The 23,035-nt window shown below is 31.4% G+C and overlaps 1 protein-coding gene across 1 annotated transcript in view; it reads left to right on the top strand.

The window, feature by feature from the left end:
- The window catches only part of MS3_00002238 (uncharacterized protein), a 165,928-nt gene that overhangs the window by 130,985 nt on the left and 11,908 nt on the right, over positions 1-23,035 (top strand). Inside the window, exons 22-28 of the mRNA XM_051209811.1 lie at positions 962-991; positions 1,267-1,411; positions 6,021-6,761; positions 8,593-8,674; positions 12,073-12,146; positions 14,711-14,998; positions 17,680-17,805. The gene's annotated coding sequence lies outside the window, so the exon portion shown is untranslated. The remainder of the gene's footprint in view (positions 1-961; positions 992-1,266; positions 1,412-6,020; positions 6,762-8,592; positions 8,675-12,072; positions 12,147-14,710; positions 14,999-17,679; positions 17,806-23,035) is intronic.

Genomic DNA, 23,035 nt, shown 5'->3' with positions numbered 1-23,035 from the left:
CTTTTAAGAAATTAAATACAATGAAATCAGCTGTTCTCTTTTTAAACTAACCCTATATGTATATATACATATCCTTGTATTAATAATAGTTAAATGTGATTTTCACTGATCAGCTAATAGTAACTTACATTAAATTGTATAACCATTTGTGCTACCTTAATCCTATTAATCAAATGACAGCTAAACTGCTGATTAAATAAAAACGGCTTGACATCACAAATAAAGATAGGTAATGACTAACAGTGGAATCCGAGACGCACTTTTCATCCTATTTGGGACTCGTCAGTTGAATGTACCTGCATCTCAGAGTTAATATCTTCCATGAGTTGTCCTTGACATACTCCATCATTTCTTCAATCTTGTTGTCATCCTGATCGCTCTCTCTTTTTCTTTCTGTTTTTATTCTAATCTTCTGACGGTAAACATTCCACTTCGAATCCCTGTTATATGCTACTTATGTCTGTCCGTATAAGTGGAGCACACGACAGTACTAGACACTACAATATCATATTTTATAAGTATCAATTTGACAACGAAATGCAGAAAATAAAAATTAGAAATAAGTTGAGAACCCTGTCAAAAAACACTTTTTGATAGTTTAGTTTGCATTAACATACATTGAAAGAGTGTAAAGTTTTTTTTCAATTAATTTGTAAAATGAAATAAACTGTATACATCGATACTCGATAAATTGAGTGAATATCCTAATTAAAATGACTATCATGTAGTTTATAGGCTAAAAGTCCAACAAAATTTACCGTTTTCTAAAAACATGTTAGATTGAAGTTATACTAAAGGTTACACTCCATCGCAGCAACTAGATATAACTTTAAGATGAGACTTAATGAATCATCATTAGAGTTTTCAAGCTTCATTTAGTTATAGAATCACACTCTAGCAACCTAATATTACTTTTTATGTTGTCTCATTTACGATATAATTATTTTGAATTAATATTTAGGAAATCGGTCGAAAGGAGATAATCCAAAAGGTATGTTAGTATCAAGAATGCTTCTAACTATAAGATTGACAAAATCTCATGATTTTCAGTGATTATCATTTTGTCAAATGAAAACTTTTTATACATGCATGTATGTTCAATTGATTATTTCTTCAGTTCCATCATTGTTCTACTACTCACTATCCTGCTTGACAGATAAGTTTTTATTCTATGGTTAACTGAAATGCCAATTGCTTATAAACAATTTGCCATACATTAAATATTACTTGCAGTAAATATTTACACCAAATGTTGAATTTTTATAGAGATCTATGGGAAATACTGAAGCCTTTGAAGAATTCGAAACAATTACACTACAACCAATAGGTCGAGGTGTACAAGATCTTGATTCACATGTCGGATCAATGACAACACTGGCACGAGGAGGTGGTGCTTCGTCTATGATTGAAGGTAAAACTTAATTATTATATGTATTTTATATAATATGGCGTATGTTTGTATAATACAAATAGATGTGCAAGTAGATGTATTTTGATCACACTGAGAAAAATTCTAACAAATCACTTAAGTAATATATCATCCTTTATAAAAGAAATGTTCTAGTTGTTTGGCTATGAAACTTGGAACTTGAATAGATGGGTAATCATTTCATGTCATTTACATAGTAGGGTTTTTGTATCAACTTCTTTTAATTAACGATTAGACCATTATGTGTAGACAATATAATACCATCCAAAATGAATAGGTTAAGTTGACTTGTGAAGCACACAGGCGAATTCATCTCTAATTCCAATGCTTAACTGAATGAAATGTTTTCTCTATTAATGTCACAGGTTTTAATCATACATTTCTATTGGGAACAACTTAATCCACACTTCCTAGTATAGTCCCAACTACTTTAAATTAAAAAACAACTGAGATCTTAGGTACTTGGAGTTAGTCGATTGTTAACATTGGAATCAGATTTTTGGCTAGTTATCACTTGTCAAAAAGGCTTATATGTAATCTTTAGGTAACTGATACTTTTTGTGGAAATCGAAACCACGTCGATTAACTTCACTATTTGAGACGTTACCACTGAGCTATTCCGGCCACAAACTGAAATAATGCAGAAACTAGAACAATACCTGAAATGATAAATTAAACCACTTAGAAGATTATAAAAAGCTATAATTGAATACCGAGACTTTGATTTAAATTTGGCAATGATTAATTATATATTCATAGAATAATAGTTTTTTTCAAAGATATTTATATATAAACGTAAATACACAAAAATCATTTGCATTCATATTGACTTTATTGTCTTCTATCTAGAACTATAAATATGAACCATGTGATGATCACTTTTGCCTAATGAAAGTTAACACTGATCGTATTATGTAATAATTAAATTTCAGATTTATATTGTTTCATTTTACAAATAACATTCATGAAACAATAATTTAAGTTAGATACTTAACTAAGTATGTCTATCTATATTCAAAGGATAATTAAGCTGTGAATTTTAACAACATCATCGTCATAGATATTGTCTAGAAATGTGTTTACTTCTGTTACTAACTTTTAACAATTGTGTATTTTGATTCATTAAGTCGTCAAACCTACTTACAATTATTCCTTAATGATATTTTAAACTAATGGATAATGATTTATTCCGATAATTGTTATCCAGTTAGGCAAATAATTGGTACTCATTGAAAGGAAAAGAAATATCTAACACCTGGATTATCATATTCATTCTAACATTAGACCATTCGAAAGTTATTTTCTAACTGTTGTGACTTTAAGGCCGGCTTATTATCACGTGACTTATTCGCCAATCTAGTTACGATCTGTTCAATCTTAGTGCCGTGCCAAACCAATGACGTTCAACCGGTATAAACAGCCTAGTATCCTTTTGGTCCTTTGTTCACCTAGCCTGTTCAGTTGAGTCCAGAACGCCAATAACACGTTCCGCTATGCGAATCGTTTATTTTAAACATACTTGGTTTATATACCAGCCAAACAGACCACATTACACCATAAAATAGGAAATAACATTTATACAAGATCAAGCCAAAATGTGGATGTGAACGTGGGAGACTGTAATCAGTAAACTGAAAATAAGAACAGTAAATTGTATGATAATAATCTTTAGGTCAAAATGAAGCTTATAATAAGGGGAATATAGATATACACAATCTAGTTACTGAATAGTTATAAAATAAGAATATATGGATAATATTAGTCTACTAATATTTCTCAGAAGTTACTCGTAATTTAATCCTTGCTAAAATATAACACTCACTTTATGTGAGTTTTCTATTTAGTGTCTAAAGGAAAAGTGTAAATTATTCATATGTGATGTTACATTATATGCAAACAATAAAAGTGTATATTATAGTCAAGTTTTCACATTGTTGATTCTCAATCCCATTTTATTTAAACATAATTACTATAAAGAAGATTAACAGTTTTAAATCGAAAAGTTTATTTGATCATCCGCATAAATTAAACATATACATCCTCTCAACAGAAATGTCCTATTACACCGACATTTTCAATATATTGCAATTGAATTTACACTTTAGAAATATATTTCAGTAGTATATGAGTATATTGTTGCTAACCATTGATCAAAACGATATCAAAAATTAGAATTATATTTGTCATTTTTAAATGTCCTATCAATCTATTGACATTAACTAATCAATAATATAATGCATATAGAAATATAAATAAATTACTTAGTTACATAATCGCTTCTTCCTGACAATAGTTATATCCAGTGAATAATTTAGAATTCATTACAAGTTATTGGGATATCTTTTATTGTTGTAAATCTTTCGAACATATCTCATTGATAGATTTGAATGCTATTTCTATACTTATCTACATATACTTAACCAGTTATACAAAGCCTTGATAAGACTTTATCATAGAAGGAACTTGACAGATCAGCATCATTCTTGTGTTAATAACACTTCATAAAGAAATATAACTGTTCTAGCATACTCCTTGATAAAACTTATATATTTTGTATTATTATTGACTCTATATATAATCAAAAACATTCATTACTATCGTGTTATAGATTACAGTTAAGCTAGAATATCTACATGTCATTCGTTAGATTACTATATACTACATATAATTTCACTGATAAACTTGATAGGTCAGTAAGTAACGAAAATATGTTCATCTTTTAGATAAACTAAATAATTTCTTATCTAAAATACCTTTGACTGATAAACTGATACATGCTAAATAGTGACAAATCAGAATGAGATAAAGAAAATATAAATAGAGAATAAGGTTGTATTAATATATTCAGAGTGTATTTAGTTATTTTAAAGGAAAAAAACAACCATTGGATTGTAATAATATTACTGAACTTGTAAATGTTAAGTAACCAGGTGGCTTAAAAATTAACTTGAATATTGAATTTCAGATAAATAGACCAATATTTTACCAATGTCGAAATTCAATCAAATTTATCGCTTCCATTATCTCTTATGATACAAAATAAGGATCATAAAATGTATGTACTTCATCAGGGTGGTTACTGAAAATGACAATCACTTCTATCTCAACAATAAAACACTATGATAAGTGGATATCTACTTGAAAAATTTATAATTTTCAAGTTTTTTTTTATAGTAAAAGATTGTATAATCACTTTTGGCCACTTAGTACTCTGTGATGTTTATTCAAGGATTAGAGGGTATAGTAATCTCCATAAATATAAATATTTATATAAATTCACTAGTATATTTAAGTAACGAATAAAGTGAATTATCCTACTATTCTTCTTCAGAAGAAAATCTTTTGTATATTTCAGGTAAGAAAGATTTAGAAGACACAGTGAACATTACAAAATAACAATAAATACAACATTCTCAGTTTACCATTATAATTATCGAATTTGTGTTTTTTTCTAGTTAGCGTTTTTTTTAGCGAGTTAGTTTTCTACAGCATGGTGTCAGTAACCCCATGCTCAACCGTCCTCCTTTATCGGGACAGCTTGACTCAACGATTATTGTTGAGCTAATTATCTAGTTCAATTTCATATAAAGTAGACGCTGACAATGCCGTTGACAACCATAATGAACGTTTCATATTATTAACATTCAGATCAAAGAAGTCAACATAACCAAAACGATCCACCCAAGATATAGATCATCATTATCATAAGATAACAATACAATTCTTATTTCGTTCACTACATTATTCCTAGAACTTTATTGTCACTTAATATTTAGAAGTATAATATCATTGTTACTTTGAAGTAAAAAATAATATTGTGATAACTATTTCTGTTACGTAGGAGCTAATACGAGTATTAGATCCTACTGACTGTTATTCAACATTAAAAAGAATTTACTCAAGTATCTAACATACTATCTCTAGACTTTTAACATAGACAGAAAATTACTTATTAAAGCTACAAACCTATCTAAGTTAAGCGATCATTGTAAACCTGGAGGAGTTGGATGGCTGTTTTCTCTTAGCCCGGCACTCCGACACAGAAGATCAAAACCAGGATCTTTAGTATGCATGTGGATGTCTAACTCCCAAACCAGGATCCATTGGTGTACAAGTCTATGATCACTTGAGTCTCTACAATACGCAACCACCTCTCATTGTCTTTAGTGGGCATCTTCCTCAACCGTATCAGGTTTCATAGATGCGCACTGCTGAGGAGCCGCATAGTTGGGCGAGACAGCTATCCAGTGCACCTACGTTTTCAGTTGTTGTCCAATTTAGATCAATAATCTCTGCAACACCCCATACTGTAAACAGTATCTCATAAATTATAACTAAACAATTTATTTGTAAGAAATGTGAAAGAAATTATTTATTTATAATCATTTCCGTTAATAATTTCTGTAATAACTTTCCTTTTCTTTCTTACTTCCATTCTCTGCATGCTAATCATGATTTAATTATGTGTTCACCATTTTTGTATGCAAATTATATTGCGCTCACTGTGTTTTTTATGTTTATATATATATTTATTTACCAAATATGCTGTGCTAAATTTGAATAAAACAACAATTTATACTTCCTAACAAAGTTCATAAGCATACATTTCGAACTCCAAGAATGTATTCACCAACTTCGTATCATTTCAATCGTGCTCATAGTACAACACCAACTCGTTATAGTAGACCTACTAAAGGGTTTTCCAACGGTTTATATAAAAGTCACTCTGCTTATAGTGGTTCAGTTGAAACATGTCCTATGTTTAAATCTCATACACCTGATCCAGGACGCGATATTACTGGTTCTCCTTTGTGGACAGCATTGCCAAGAAATTCAAGTACAACACCTACCATTTGTAAAACATGGAGAAGCGAAAGAAATATAACTACTACACCACTAGGACAAATTACTTATGAAGATGTGATGCCAAATACACAAATGGCAAAAATTCAGGTATTAGAATCAAGTGAATTACCAACAACATTTTCTCCATATTCTAGAAAATCTGCTAGTCTACAGCCAAATGAAGTTGTAAAAAAAGATATAAGAGTGTTTGAATCCCCATCGGACAATGCAATATTGAATAATTATTTAGATATTCATGAATCAGAAATGACTAATTTGAAAAGAGTTGTCTCTTTAAGAAAACCACCTGAACGTTCTAGATTATGGGCTCTTCCTGATAATATGAAAATTTTACGTTCATCAGATGGTTTTATGGCTGATTCATGCTATCCAAATGATGTTGATATTGATGAAAATGAGGAATTGATTAATCATCAATTCAATCTACCGGAACCTGGAAAAACTACATTGAAAACGGAAATAAATGGTTGGTTTTCCAGTAAACACATACTTAATATTTGCATATATTAATTATATAATAACAGCAGTAGTTACTTTCCATGTTTGCATACTCAAAAACAATATCTACATGTAAATTTAAATCCAGGCTAATGTGTGGCACCATCCTCCGATTAAGTTATACAAAACAATTTAAGTTTTGGTGACTAATACATGAGAAGGACATTGATTTGATGTATCATTATTAAAAATATCTTTTGTATACTATGAATATATATAACTTTTGCACATGTAAATACATTTCAGTTGAATGTAAAGCTACACTGGAAAGATTTAATCTTAATTGAAAATTGACATTAAAATAAACTAATCATCATTTTTAATAATCAGTTCAGTTTTAATAACGGAGTATTAGTTTCGGTGATTGTTCTTTTAATCTATTTGTTTATTTTAAAATTTATTCAGATTGCGTTGTACGGAATCCTTGAACGATGTTTTTACATTCAAACAATTTAGTACTTAAAACAGAATCAACTTTTTTTACAATTGAATTGCTTGTTCCAGTTGCTGGTTGATGAACTAAATCTATTTTAATATGCTTGTATATTTCCAATGAATTTGAACATTAAGTTTTTGGTGGAGTTTTGTTCTGTGAGCTAGATGGTTTGGGGATAGAGCTTTCTGGACGACATTATCAGCAAAACTTCTACTTGATGATGTGGAGGCTCCACGACCAAACCATCCAGCTCACAGAAAAAAACTCCACCAAGATCATTAACCTAAGCTGCAAATCTCCATCATCTCAATAATAAGTTTATTTGTTGTATTGATATTTATTTGAAGTTTTCTGGAATTTTTATATTTGTATGCATGAATCTATCTGCACTTCTTCATGTATTATGATTAACACACAGTAAAAAGCCTAAATGTCATTTTTATAGACATTTATAATATTAGGAATTAAACGTTTTATTTGAACCGGTAATATTAATAATTAAAAATCCTTAAGTACTTGAATTATTCAATCTACAACATGAATTTCTGAGCTTATAAAAATTGGTTGATTACATAATTCACTAATTTTAAAATTATGATCAGAGAGGGATCTTGTGGATATTATAGTAATTTTAATAGTTGAATAAGCTAAACTACCATGATGAACCTGGAAGTACTGGACAGCCGTTTCGTCCAAGTATGGAACTGCTCAGCAGTGCGCATCCACAAAGTTAGACATTAACACCGTTGGATGCCAGCCTACTTAGTGGTCTATAGGTTAAGCGTTCGCGCGCGAGACCGACAGATCCTGGTTTCGAATCTTTTATCTATCTTATCTAAAGTACATATCATAACAAGCGAAATATGGTGTATGATTTGTTTGTTGGTTGGGTTTTTTCTCTTTATATTGGTTCTTTATATTCATGTTGTAATGAAGAGAAAAATTAAATGTAAAACTTCATTAGCAATAGAATATGAACTAATAGTATTTGAATTATGATTCTTAACCATTATTATCAATGAACTTCTGTTGAACAGATAAATGTAACCCATAATTAACAATACGCTTATATTCATATATAGATTTAACGAATTAAAGCATTTTTTTATAATTTTCCCTTTTATATACACATATATGCATTACTTAGCGTTGAATTCATCTAACATTATTACTAATTTCTTTTTCACGATTAACTTAATCCTTTATAACCACCTTATTACTATTTCAATAAAACAAGTTAATTGAACGTGTTTTGTGTTTTTCGTTTCTCTTCCTCTCTCTCTCTCTCTCTCGCACACACACACACACGATGTTCATATGTTGACATGTTGATCAAACTAATAATAATGATGATAATATTAAGGTTTAAGTCGAATTGATGATCATCAACCTCCACGAGCAAGCTCACGTACAAGTTTATCACGACAACCATTTGATTCAACTCAGTAAGTTCATATTTATATGATGAATATTGTTTGAATATATATACATTGTTGATTTGTTTTGAGATTAAAGAATTAGATTTTTACTTACTGTTTTATAAAACTCTAAATTGGAAATATTTTATATATTTCAATTATTCAAAAGAAAACATCATCCTTAGAATGAAGGTTAATCTCTTCTGTGTTACTGATATCTTTCTTTTTTTAATATCTGTAAATAATCATCAAATCTATCTTCTATATTTCAAATCAATCGTTCAGAATGTAGTCAACTTAAAACATTATTTTAATTAATTCCGATGACCTATTCCATACTATAAACACTGAATAATTCCAACCGACCATATCTTATACTGATCAATTAACTAACATAAATGTCAACTACATTTGTATATATATATATATATATATATATATATATATATATAATCACAAGTTTTAAACTCAGTTCAATTAAGTTATTTTAACAGTTGAATTCATGAGTCAATTGAAGCTAGACCATCATTGAAAACCTGGAAGCACTGAACGGTCCTTTCGTCCTATTATGGGGCTCCTCAACAACCATCATCCACGGCCCCACATGCGGGACTCCAACGCCGGACCTTCGGTCTCGTGTGCGAACACAACCTCTAGACTACTAAGCAGGCTGGCATCCAACGGTGTTAACGTCTAACTTCAACCAATCCATGATCTTGCGCAACCCTTATTATTTGATTGATGGTATGCAGCCAAAACACACTTAATGGTATAACATCAAAATTTGAAAGACATCCATTTGTTCGATGTATTGTACAAAGTTTTAATATCTCACAATATTCAGTGTGACTTTTATCATAAACTTATAGAGCAATCATATTATTTTTCTTAGATATCCTACTTCGAGTATAGTATTAGTAAAAAAGTTAACTGGGACAGTAGGTCAGTTACGCACTTACTATATTGTATATTTTTATGGTGTAGCAGATAGGTTAACTTTTTTAATATATTAACCGTAATTGTTAAGCCAGATAGCATTTATACTCCAATTAATGTTATTTGATTTCTCGAATAATCCCGAGTTTAATACGAAATGTTGTTGAGATAGCTGTATTTCGGACTTTCCAACTCAACAGACTAAAGGCACAAAGTACAGAGCTTGACGGAATTATGAATGACTAACTATGAGAAGTGTGGATTACATTGTGTAATATGTATTTTCCGTGTGATCATCAATAGATTTGTGAATTGTTGAGTGGCTTTATGTAGTACAAATAGTTAGTGCCATAAATAGACAAATGAATATGCAAACATCCATACATATGTAACAGTGTACATGGATAAAAGTTCACAATTAATCATACAAATAAATACTAAGTACTTAATAGGATTAAAGTGACTTATTTGAATATCACATGATTGTTTTGATTTATACCTATTCGAAGCAGTGCAGCTTGGATAAGTATACTTCCTCCATGATCCAAATAACTATTATAAGTCTGTTTCATCGAATCAAATGACTTATCATAGAATCTATGTAAAAACCGAGTATCTTTAGACAGTTACTGTAGTTATCATCAATTAATAAGTAAACTCTTCAAAGACTTTATTGCTACTCGCTTTCTGATATTTAACAACACGGAAAATACTTTTAATGAGCTCTCAGATCATTTGTCAAAAATAACGCGATATAATTTTATAAGACTTTTAATGATCATTGTGATTGTATGGACTTCAAATTACATAGTAATCAATGTAACTGTCTTTACACATTCACTCACTTGTTATCCATTATCCAGACCTCAGATTGTATTAAACCTTCGTGCTTCACACATTGATGTTTTTACTTATAAATAAAATACATTTTCCATTTCTTTTCTTTTATTGTTCTTTATGATATCTACTTGTATGATTAATCACTACTACATTTATTTTGTATCAAAACTCATGCTCATTCGTTATCACTGATAGTGTTGAAGTTAAGCTGTCTTATATATGTGCGTACGTGTTTTAGAATAATCATTTTTCATAAACCGAGTAGGTTCTTTTAATGATAGCAGTTTGTTACTGGTTTACTTACAACCAAATTTTAATAACAGATAATAAAGTTACATAAGCAAGTTCAATACTTCTGTTAGTATTTTATTTTTTAACGAATCATCATTCGAACCAATAGTCAAATTGTGACGACGGACCACGGGTGAACTCGAGGAAGCTGTAGAAGGCTCAAAAGGAGCCGAAGATATTCCATCCAATCACCTTTTAGAATAATATTCTCGGACTCCTACGTGTAGCTTCCCGATTGGACAATGCTAATAACCCCCCGTATGCGGGTTGGAGGACTGTAATGATGATTTCGTTCTTACCAAAAACTATAAATACCTGACAATTTTGTACTATAATTGACGCTGTCTGGGAATGCTATTCCTTTCATTAGTCTTCTATCTTCTCATTGCGACTTGGAAGGGTTCTGGCGTTCTAGTGCTCATGTTATACGCGGTATATCAGGAACAACCTTTTAGATATAACACAAATCATATCAAAGCAGTTCTTATTGCTGATATTATGCAACTAATTTACTACTAAAATCACTCACACACTATATGAAGAGTTGATATTACAAATTTTCCGTATACTAATAGAATGAAAATTAACAAATGCTCCAGTTACCGGTAAGCGTCATCCATGAACAAGGCGGATTTGATGTAGATGTAAAGGCGGGGGTTGGCAAAGCAAGGACAGTATTTCCACAGTTGAAGAACATATGGAACTCAAAACAACTATCAACCAATAACAAAGTCACAATCTTTAGTACGAACGTCAAGATAGTCAGTCCTACTGTACGGAACTGCAACTTGGAGAACTACCACAATCATCATCGAAAAGTACAAGTATTCATAAACAATTGTCCTCACAGGATTACTCCATGTCCGTCGACTGTATATCATCAGCAACAGCCTACTATGGGAGAGATCAAACCAGGTTGCAGCTGAAGAGGAGGTTAGGAAGAGACGATGGAAGTGGATAGGACATACATTTCGCAAATCATCAAACTGTACCACGAGGCAAGCCCTAACTTGGAATCCTGAAACGAAGCAAAAAAGAGGAAGGCCGAAGAACACATTACGTCGGGAAATAGAAGGATGAATTAAAAGATAAATAGCAACTGGAAAGGATTGCCCAGGATCGAGTTGGATGGAGAGTGCTGGTGGGTGGCCTATGCTCCTCCACGAAGGGTAACAGGAGCAAGTAAGTGAACTCCAGTTACTAAGTAGCTGCAAATGACAGTGTTTTTTCCTTCACTGTTAATAGATCAACAAGAGTTCAACGAAATTAGGCACAGATAAGGTCAGTTCTGATTTACACAAACATCAAGGATAATATTTTTTTTCTTTCTAAATGCATTCTATCCTACATATTTTTAGATATCTCAATAAACAAAATTATAATCATGATGGAGAACAGACAATTTTCATTAATCGTGTTCAACCAACATCAAGTAAGTCATGAGTGTAATTTGAAATTCCAAGGGTTTGAATTATTTGAAATTTCATGTCAATATCAATAAGGTCTTCACTCTGACAATCTATCAACTAGTATACACGGGATTTATTATTTTTCACATGATTAGTTTAAATAGAAGTTATAATAATCACTTAGTTCAATACAATTTATTCAGGAAAACAGGAGAGACTTGGGAAATTCGGGTTAAGGAATATTTGTGCCAGGCTCTACGTTAACTAAAATTAATTAATTATGTATAATACAAACATAATGCAACAATTTAAATCTGAGTTGCAAAACTTACAATCTATGAATACACACTAACAGTAAGAATAATGAGCTTTAACTATACACCTCTAGTGCCCTTGTTTAGTTCTGCTCCTACAATGTTTCTATCGCATAGCGTATTTGTTAAATAGGAAATTGTTAAGGTTTTACATTTCATAATGTCTATAGATTGTTTTCTTAGTGCCAGAGAACAGACGTGAAAATCTTCGTGACCAGTGCCTATAACTCGTATTCGACAATATAATACTGACTAGTTAAATGTATAAGTTTGAATGTGTGTTCACAACCATACATTTATAAATATAACAACAATGATCAATAGTAATCTTACTAAACGAATTCAAACATCTCAGCAACAAAGTATAAACTTTTTGTTAAAACATATAAGCAGAATAAGAAGTAACAAAGTAAGTTAATGGATGGCACACAGGAATTTATCATTTACAAACATAAATATTCAGTGATTTCAATTGTATAAGATACGAATGAAATTGGGATATTTTTATTCATTATTATTGTATAAAATATTAAAACTGAAGGCTTTTTCATCATCCTGTTCTTAGTAATATCAACTATTATCATTATTGAATATGAGATACAAAAATAAAAATTTCAGCTTCATATTTAAAGATAAATAACATCTACCTGTATGTGTATATTCTATAAAATAATTCAAATAAGTACACTTTATTTTATGAAGTAATCATTATTTGAATAGTTGAGATCATGAGTCAATTGAAGCTAGACCATCATAGAAAACCTGGAAGCATTGGACGGCTCTTTCGTCCTATTATGGGACTCCTCAGCATAGTGACTTAGAGAATGGTTAGACAGAATTATTTTTCTATAAAATAATAATTCCTTGCTAACAGCTTAAAGGACATTATTTTGAACTATGGACTTTACGAATTAAAAATATGAAGCATGATTTGTGCAGATTGTAGTACTTCTATAATTTAAATCACAAAATAATCTTAGCTAAACCACCATTAAGAACCTAGGGACATTGGACGGCTTTTTCATTTCAGAATGGAATTCGTCAACAGTGCGCATTCACATACTAAGACGTAAAGGTCTTTCAGTGCTTCCGGGTTTTTAATGATGATCTGGCTAAAACAGGTTTGCGAGTTAAGCTATAGGAATAAAAGTGTAACGTTACTTTCATAGCAGTCACTACTGGCTCAAGTTTCTTCAGAACTATCAAAACGTTAATATGAAGTACAACTGAGTTATCAAGGAGAAAATTCGAGCAAAATAATAGTATGTCAGGGCATTAGAAGACTAAAATAAGTTTATCTCTACAAGTGTAATTAGAAATGAACCATTAAACTCCAGTACCATGGATAGTAGTATCTACAATTTTAAAAACACCAATTAGTCCAGTTTGACTGCCGAAACCAATGCGTTATCGACTTCATAAACAAGTATCTGATTTCTTCCTCCCTAGTCTTAATTTCCTTCCAGTTCAATTCCATTCTAGTTAATATCGAGAGTTATTTGCTAGATTGTATATGATCTAGTTCACTTTGATTAATGTAAGTTCACAACTTTACTCTGTGATCCTATAACTTAGTACTTGACTATAACTTTTAATACCTATGTCTCAAAGTGAATGTCATTTTAATATTAGTGCTTTCATCAAATAACTAAATAACTTTCTGTAAATCAACAATAATTACAAACTAAAATGCAAAAAAGTAAACAAATTAATTAATAGAAAGTAGCCCATAGTTTGAGCTACTTGTTCAGAATTAAATGTATCAGATTCATACTGTTGAACCGGTTTCATGATTAAGTATGTTAAAGCATATTAAAATAAATATACCAGTTTTACACTGTAGATAACGTTTTGAAAAGCTATATCCCGTCGATAAAACAATCTTCAGTGATATTATTTAAATATTGTATTCACATAGAAACTTTATTCCCTCCAACGTAATTCCTTTTACTTTCAAAGTTGATGTCTACTTGTGTAAATAATCATCAACTAATGTACACCAGGAATTTCAGTTTCCTTCAAGGTATTATCGTGTTCTGTTAATAATTTGCTAACTTTAACTGATGACTATTTCTTGACCTGTAAGTTGATTTTGAGTTCGTCAGGTTATTTTGGCTTATCTTTAAATAATTCACTAATGTAGTTAATATCAGAATTTTTCAGGGAAAGTTCCAGTTTAAGAGTAGTGTTTTCTATTTCCGTGTATCCAAAAATACGATTGCTTTAAAACACATCTCATAACTTTTTTTATTATTCGAAAACTGTCTCGTCAGGTACCCCAGTTCAAAGTTATCCACCCAGTAGACTTGGTACACAATCTGTCTATTCAGATCACATTACTGTCTCAACTACTCCACAAACAGTAACTGCTCCGACAAAAGTTGTCAGTAATTTGAATGTTTTGACAAACACTAGAAAAACGAGTGAACTTACCGAAGTTCCTATGCAAAATGGATGGAAATCGGAGAAACCTAAACAAGATACAGTAGATAGTGGTAATATGCCTCAAGTGATTGCAACTGCACGTGTTTGGTATCAACCTAAATTATCCAGAGAAGAAGGTAAGTAGTTGTAATTATGAACAACCATTGTATTTTATCAAGAATGACGAATCATCATTTATATTGCTAGAAATATAAACCACTGGATTTCAACTAAGTGATATGAATGTCAAGAAATTGTCGCTAAATGATAAGCTCCTAAGTGAGACGCTTAATGTAAGTAAGTACTAGTATGAAACTTTATAATCAGACACATTAGTTGTACATTAATAGCATAGCTAATATTGTCCCGTTGTAAAAACCACCTAACCATGAGTTGTTATTCTTAGTAATTTGTTTTTGTATTCTTCCAAGAAAAAGCAATGAGACAAATTTCTTTATCCTAAAAACTCACTTTATGTTGGGGTGATCCAGAAAATTGCTTGCAAAAGACAAGCAAGCATCAGGAAACACTAAGAAGCGTTTCATCCATTCAGCGTTCACTTGAAGTTTTAGCCAAAAATATCAAGGAAGCGAAACGTCACATGCAGAGGCTCTGATTGATTGGCTGCTACACTGCTACTATGTTTAATAGCATTCCAGAATCTTCGAGCAACCCAAGGACATTTAAAATATTATAAAAACCCTGTGTTTTCTGTAATAAAATGAACCTTGGAGTAAACTACTTCTCGTAAACTTTGAGTCTTCTCTCTCTTGTTCAGGTTGCTGTATAGTTCTAGCTTGGGGATTACAGGATAGCTTAGGAGACGAATATAGCGTTCAATCCGCAAGACTTATCACTTTAAGATTGAAAATAACTAAAATCCTATATATACACTATTTCGTTGATAATCTTTTTTATGTACTAAATACCATGAATTAACTTAATTAAATTACCATTTACTTAATATTAATAGGGTAATAAATCATTCATAGCTCATTTATTTACATAACAATACAGAAAATTCATTATTCAATCATAAACTATTAACCAATCAAACTAAATCACATTCAATATTTTGCACAACATGGTAGAGAATTTAAAGAAACGTCACAATAAATAATAATAATAGTAATAATAAGACGTTTTGCATAAACTCCCTGTCAGTATGATATATTTGATTCAATGCCAAAAGTTATAAACAACACATGTAAACTCTACATGTAAGTTGATGAAACAATGCAAACAAACAAAAAACAAATATACATTTTTTTTAAAAAAAGCTAAAATAATTTTTGTGTAAAAATATACAAAATACCTGGAAAATATTGTTGCTAAGTAATTTTCTCTGATTTACTTAGTATTTCTTCTACAAATATTTCCTGTATTGATTTTTTTGTCTTTATATGATGTATATTTGATGTGTACAATATTCAAGAAAACATATTAATAACGTTAATCCCGGTAGTCTTCTTTCTTTGTTTTTTGTTCATAAAAATTTCAAATAAAACATGAATTTAGTAGAGTTGGTTAATGGCTAAAATTAAAATTTAGAACGTGCGTTTCGTCCTATCTTTGATTCGTCAGCTGGATGTGCCTGTATTTCTGGTATTGATGTTCACAGAAAGACTCCAATCCAGAGCCTTTAGCTTCAAACTCCCAATGAAATAAATACACACTGAATCTAAATAGACATTATCTTATTCATTTTGTGTTTTTTGAACTAAAGGATAACTAAAAAAATTAGGCAACTATAAATATTTCAAATGTGACTAGCAGTTACTTTCATTAACAGACTGTGTAATTAGCTGTGATTAGTCTGTCACTGATCTTACATAAATGTCTGTTCTCTTCTTTCCCGACCCTCATCTCATCAAGTGATAGACTGTGACTATTTAAAGATGATAAGTGGTACAAGTCCCAAATACGTACAAGTTATCTGATCTATATGTTATTTCTGTCCAAGTCATACAGATTCTATCGATCCAACTTATATATATATATATATATATATATATATATATATCGACTTTGACTATTGTATATCAATACGTTTTATGGATTGTTATTATTATAGAGACTAAGAAAAAAGATATATTTGAAAATTATTGTTACTTATTTCGCAGACTATCTTTGGCTTGACTAGCCACTTTAGTTTGCACAATATATATTAGAGAGTGTACGTTAGTTATCATTTCCGAAGGTCCATAATAATCTGGCTTTAATCTCTAGGAGGCTTTTCATGTAGAGTTCATCGGTTTCGTACTACGACTTCAAAAATACTTGCCATGAGACCTGATACTCTTGGATTTGGTCCCAATGAACTGTTGGATAACAAGATGGAACGCCTATGAAGTGCTTACTCGTCTTCAATGATTGTGTAAGTAAGGTCAATATACATGTAGTATAGTCAGTTTGGCGGAAATCTTTTAATTAAACTATATTGATAAATTTTCTTCGATATCTTTCCCCATAGTTCCTGTGGTTTGTTTGATCCAGTTTTCATAACGCTCTTAAAAATTTGCAAACTGTTGAAAAGATGCTTTTACAATTTAAGATCCTATCACCATCAGTTTTTGCTTGGTACATTTCATTCACATACTTTTTTCTATCTTATACCATTCCATATGAGGCTTTTATTTGGATTTTCTATACTAAGTTTGGTAAGCGAAAAGCATTTCGTACATAATATTAATTTGTATGGAACACTGATTCTCCTAAACTAATTATATTACCATTTTATCATTTGTTACACTATAATCCTTTTAATCCTTTTAATCCTTTAATTTTTACTTATTTGTCTAATCATAATTTCTATCAGCTATAAGTATTTTACGTCAACAAGTCCCTGGAAGTTTTCTTATTCGTGATAGTACAACATACAAAGATGCTTTTGGTTTAGCAGTCAAGGTTGCTACACTTCCACCAAAAGTTACACCAAAATCTAGTAAGTATAACTTTCTGTTTTTATATGAGCATACATTACATGCAAACACATACTTTTTTTTAAAAACTATTTATCCATCCAATTGTGATGCTTGTTATAATTGATATTTAGAATGATTCGACATATTGATTGTTTGCACAGATATATGTAGCATGTTACTGCTCGTGTTATCATTAGTCATATGCCTATTAGTGTCGCTGCTAATATTATCGAAAGTATTATTGGTAGTACCAAAAACTATTATCTTGTTACTGTTCTATATATATACATATATATTTCATTATGAGCAGACATTAGCGCGAAAACCGTTGAAAACTAAACATCAATAGATAACCATTTTGTTCTAGTTTGAAACTGTTAACCAATTCACACACAAAGCCTAGCCAAAAATGAATCTTATAATAAACACGATTTTTTTTTTAATCTGATGAACTGACAATTAATTGTTCCATATTTTTATATCAATCAATTTATTGTAAAGAGCTATAGACATTCATTGTCATATCTGATATAAATGATGCCTGATTTCAGTTTATGGAATAATACTAACTTTACATTTGAGAATTTGTTGTTTTTTTCTACAAGAAGCCTGATTAAAGACAATATTCATTCATCAGACATTCTGAGATAGTTCACATTTATTATATTTAATGACATAAAACATCACCAATAGGTTACAAATCATACGACAACAATGAAGAAAATTTTAATTTGTTCTTTGGAATAATGTAGTTTTTCATTTCTTCATAAGAAAAAATCTATTAATTATCGTGATTAATTTTTTCTTTTGTAAACTTTCAAACAAATGTCATTACTAAAAGTTTAACTTGATAATTTCTCATAGATTAGGCATTGGTTAAATTGTTAATTGTAATAATATATTTGCAAAGTCTTACTTAAATAAGCCTGTTACCACTCGTAGAAGAGCATAGGCCATTCACCAGCATTCTTCATCCAACCCTGTCCTGGACAGTCATTTCCAGTTCTTTGCAGGTGATATTCATTCTTTTGATGTCTGCTTTCAATTCCCGACTCAGTATGTTCCTTGGTTTTCACCTCTTCCATTTCCCTTCAAGATTCTATGTTAGTGCTTGCTTCGTGTTACAGATTGATCATTTCCTCAATAGATGTTCTATTCACTTCCATCGTCTCTTCCTAACCTCCTCTTCAGCTGCAACCTGGTTTGATCTCTCCCATAGTAGGCTGTTGCTGATGATATACAGTCGACGGACATGGAGTAATCCTGTGAGGACAATTGTTTATGAATACTTGTACTTTTCGATGATGATTGTGGTAGTTCTCCAAGTTGCAGTTCCGTACAGTAGGACTGACTATCTTGACGTTCGTACTAAAGATTGTGACTTTGTTATTGGTTGATAGTTGTTTTGAGTTCCATATGTTCTTCAACTGTGGAAATACTGTCCTTGCTTTGCCAACCCTCGTCTTTACGTCGTCTGCATCAGATCTTCATTGTTCATAGATGGTGCTGTACAGGTAAGTAAAAGTTTTCGCCTCTCCCAGAGTTTCTCCATCTAGTGTGATTGGTTTGGTTGGTGTTCTCTGTGTTGTATTTGAGGATGTTGGTTTTTCTATTGTGTATGTTGAGGTCCACTGATGCAGAGGCACTGTAATCTGTCGTATGAATTCCAAATGATGTTGACAATTTTCTCAGTTACTGACATCACAATGTCGAAGACGGTTCTTCTGTCCACACTGTCAAACGTCTCATAATCAAGGAAGTTGATGTGTGGTGACGAGTCCCATTACATTGATTATTCAACGATGATCCATAGTGTCGCAACTTGGTCTGTGAACGACCGATCCCTACGGAATCCAACCTATTGATATCGAAGTTAGGCGTCTACTGAGTCTTTCATCCGACTCAACAACACTGTTGAGAACCTTTCGTGGTACTGACAGTAGTGTGATTCCTGTGTAGTTTCGACATTTGCTCAGATCTCCTTTCTTTAGTATCTTGATGCGGTATCCTTCTTTCCAATCTGTCGTTGGCACATTTTCTTCCTCCTAAACCTTTCTGAATAGAATGTGAGGCATGTTTGCAATTACTCCTATATCTGACTTCAGTGCTTCAACTGGTACGTTATGAGGTCTTACTGCTCCCTCACTCTTGATTTACCTGATGGCCATCCTGATTTGTTTGACTGTTGATGGCGTGACATGTATAGGGAGGTCTATGTGTTCTACTTCGATATCCGGTGGATTCAGTGGAGCTGGTTCTTCAAATTGCAAAATCTTAATCAACAGGAAATTAAATTTCTTATGCTTTGTGACTTAGTATAAGCCACTTCCTCAAGAATAAAGTAAATAAAAGAACTAAGTTTACATATGTTCAAATAGTACAAAAGAAAAAAGCCGAATATTTTTAGTTCAACCAAAATCGAAATAAGTCGGATCATATCAATGACATGTTAATTTGATCAAGGTATTTTCCTATTTTTGATTACATTTCAAAATTTCAACGTTGCGATGGAAAAGGTACAGATGAAACGTTGAAACCTACCTAGGCTTAGTTTTACCTTATTTCCTTATCTATGGCTTAATTGTGTAGTTACAAATAAATTCAAGCTTCCAAATTAACAGGGAAAAGCTGTTGAATTTAAAAGTTATTCACTAACTAGAATAGTTGAATGGCAGAAGATAAAGCTATTGACTATGGATCAGTAATTCCGTCCATTCTGTAGAAATTAAGGAAGTTTTATACCAATTGAGTATTTATTTATTTACTTTACCTTATGAAGATATAACAAATAAACTACATTTTAATTGATCTGCAGAAATCTTGATGAAAATATTGCTTAATTTTATCTTTATGGACGAGAAATATGTTGAAAGCTCCATGATAAAACTATCGATCCTAGAAAGCAAAACACTATCGAAAGCCTGATCCTAAGCTATAAATATTCTCTATCATCTCACGCCATTTTGATGATAGCATTGTCATACGCTGGAAGTGAAACTGTAAACATTATTTCCCATTAAACTTCAAGAAAACGATAGCAACAATAATTATTAATATTAATATTAAATGAAATAAGGCAATTCAATCCGAGTTAAGCAGCTTAGTTTCATTTAAAAGCACTGAAATTAACATTCCCAACCGATTAAGGAAATAAATTATCAGCGGTTCATCAAAATTTACGGTATTAAGAATTATATGTTAATGACAACGTATATAGCGGCTACATTTTGAAAAGTGTACTTCCTGTAAACAGAAAAAGTTACCTGAGACACTTATTTTTACCAATGAAGGAAAATTAACTATTGTATTTGCTGCCATTTCATATTTTGTATATGAAAAAGCGACTACTGTTTAGCTCAAACAAATTGTTCTTATCATTCAAATTCGGATTACTTCTTGGATTTCTGTCGTACGAATGCTTTTAGATAATGTCAATGTTGAATTCAGAAATATCGTTACTTATGTCGACTATTCCTATACAATCACATGATAAATATATTTCATTTCTAGTCTTTACATTTATTATATTCTTCCATGCTGAACACTTAATATTATTACCAGTGTTAGATATGTTGAGAAACTAACTTAGAAACGATACCTATTTTCTTATCAAAGGGCGCGTATAGCTCTCAGCATTTCGCCCTTATCACTGTAAAACATGGTCTTTGAAGGTAGAGGACAAAGGTGGGTTACTAGATTTAGACCAGAAATGCCTCCTTAGTGTGATTTACATATGACGGAACCATCGAGTGAATGATGATAAGATTAGGCTTCGAGCGCTAATTAAAGGTAGCAAGTTGGATTAAAATGCTATGTATCTTCATCTGAGGTGGTTGAGACGCGTCTTGTGTATATCCTGTCAGCACATCTTCTGACTCATAATATTGGACCTGACAAGAGCAGATTATTGAAAAAGTTATGAATAGATATGCCAAGACAATGTCAGTTGATGAAATGTCAAGAGCTGCAAGCTCCTATGATAGCATCATTCCGATAATCATAATGTATAGTTGGACATGTCAGATGACTGCTCAAAATGTATTGAAATGTGCTAGATGCATTTATCCACAACCTTTTAAATCTTGTACCTCGTATAATTCTACATCCTTCATTCATGGATTAGCTCTTCAATGAGCGATTTTCCTTACGTCTACTTCATCATTTCTATTGGACTAATGCACAACTGTGCTGATCCGTACCAATTTTCAATACAAGAAACATACATCTTACTCTGATTCACATGACTGATTTGAATAGAATTATTTTTCTATCGCCCATTGGTATGCCTTTTTCTTTTAAACTAGCTCTTTCAAGGTTGACAACTTATTATTACTCAATAGTCAATTCCAATTAATTTATCAGTAAGCCACAATTTACCTTTGTATCGCGTTGTAAATCCTCTAACTTACTGAGGTGCTGTAAGGCATAGTTTTCCACAATAAACAATGTCATTATAGCCTGTTTTTATCATTATTTCACGTTTTATGTTAATAGTTGCCTTTTATAAGTTTATATTCTTATAACTTATTAACTATTCGATTTGTACGCATTCTATTGTGTGAGCATTATAAGCCCAGTCTCAGTGATAAATTAATCTACTTATTGGGGTGGTTTACGATCATGATAATTAATACAACTTGAGAAAGAATTAGGAATTTATCTGCAGTGTTTTTACTAGGATTTACAAAATAGACCTATAAGACAAAATACAATCGTAGTCCCGAAGGTGAAGAGTACCTGACATTACTCTACCAACTTTTCAACAAGAAAATTAATCATCCTTATTTCAAGCTAGGATACCTATCTGTTGTTTGCATTACCATGTGTTATAAGTTGAAAATGAAGATAAAGTCCTTACAAAAAACCAGATTGATTTGTCATTACTAGTCTAACTGGTTATTGGTTCTTAATGTCCTGCATTCGTATTTCTTATGGATAAACAAGTGTTTCTTGCTTAAGATTAATTTGTTGTTACTTTCTTAAACACAAATGCTTATCCTCTAGACCACTGAGGCGGCATCTAACAGTGTTAGCGTCTAACTTCAACCAATCCACGATATTAAGTGATCGTTCGCCATTGTCTTCAGGGAGTAACTGCCTCACAACAGACTTGGTTGAACTCCACTGGTCACGGCTTCCTACTACAACTCTAGGAAATCTATTTTGAAGCTAGTCACTAAAATCGATCCATTCATGATATCAATCTGAACTTATCATTATTCCTTAATATATTATCAGTGTTATCTTTAC

The sequence above is a fragment of the Schistosoma haematobium genome, chromosome 1 (genome assembly GCF_000699445.3).
Source record: "Schistosoma haematobium chromosome 1, whole genome shotgun sequence".
In the NCBI taxonomy this organism is placed as follows: Eukaryota; Metazoa; Platyhelminthes; class Trematoda; order Strigeidida; family Schistosomatidae; genus Schistosoma; species Schistosoma haematobium.
This window is presented reverse-complemented; position numbering and strand designations above follow the sequence as displayed.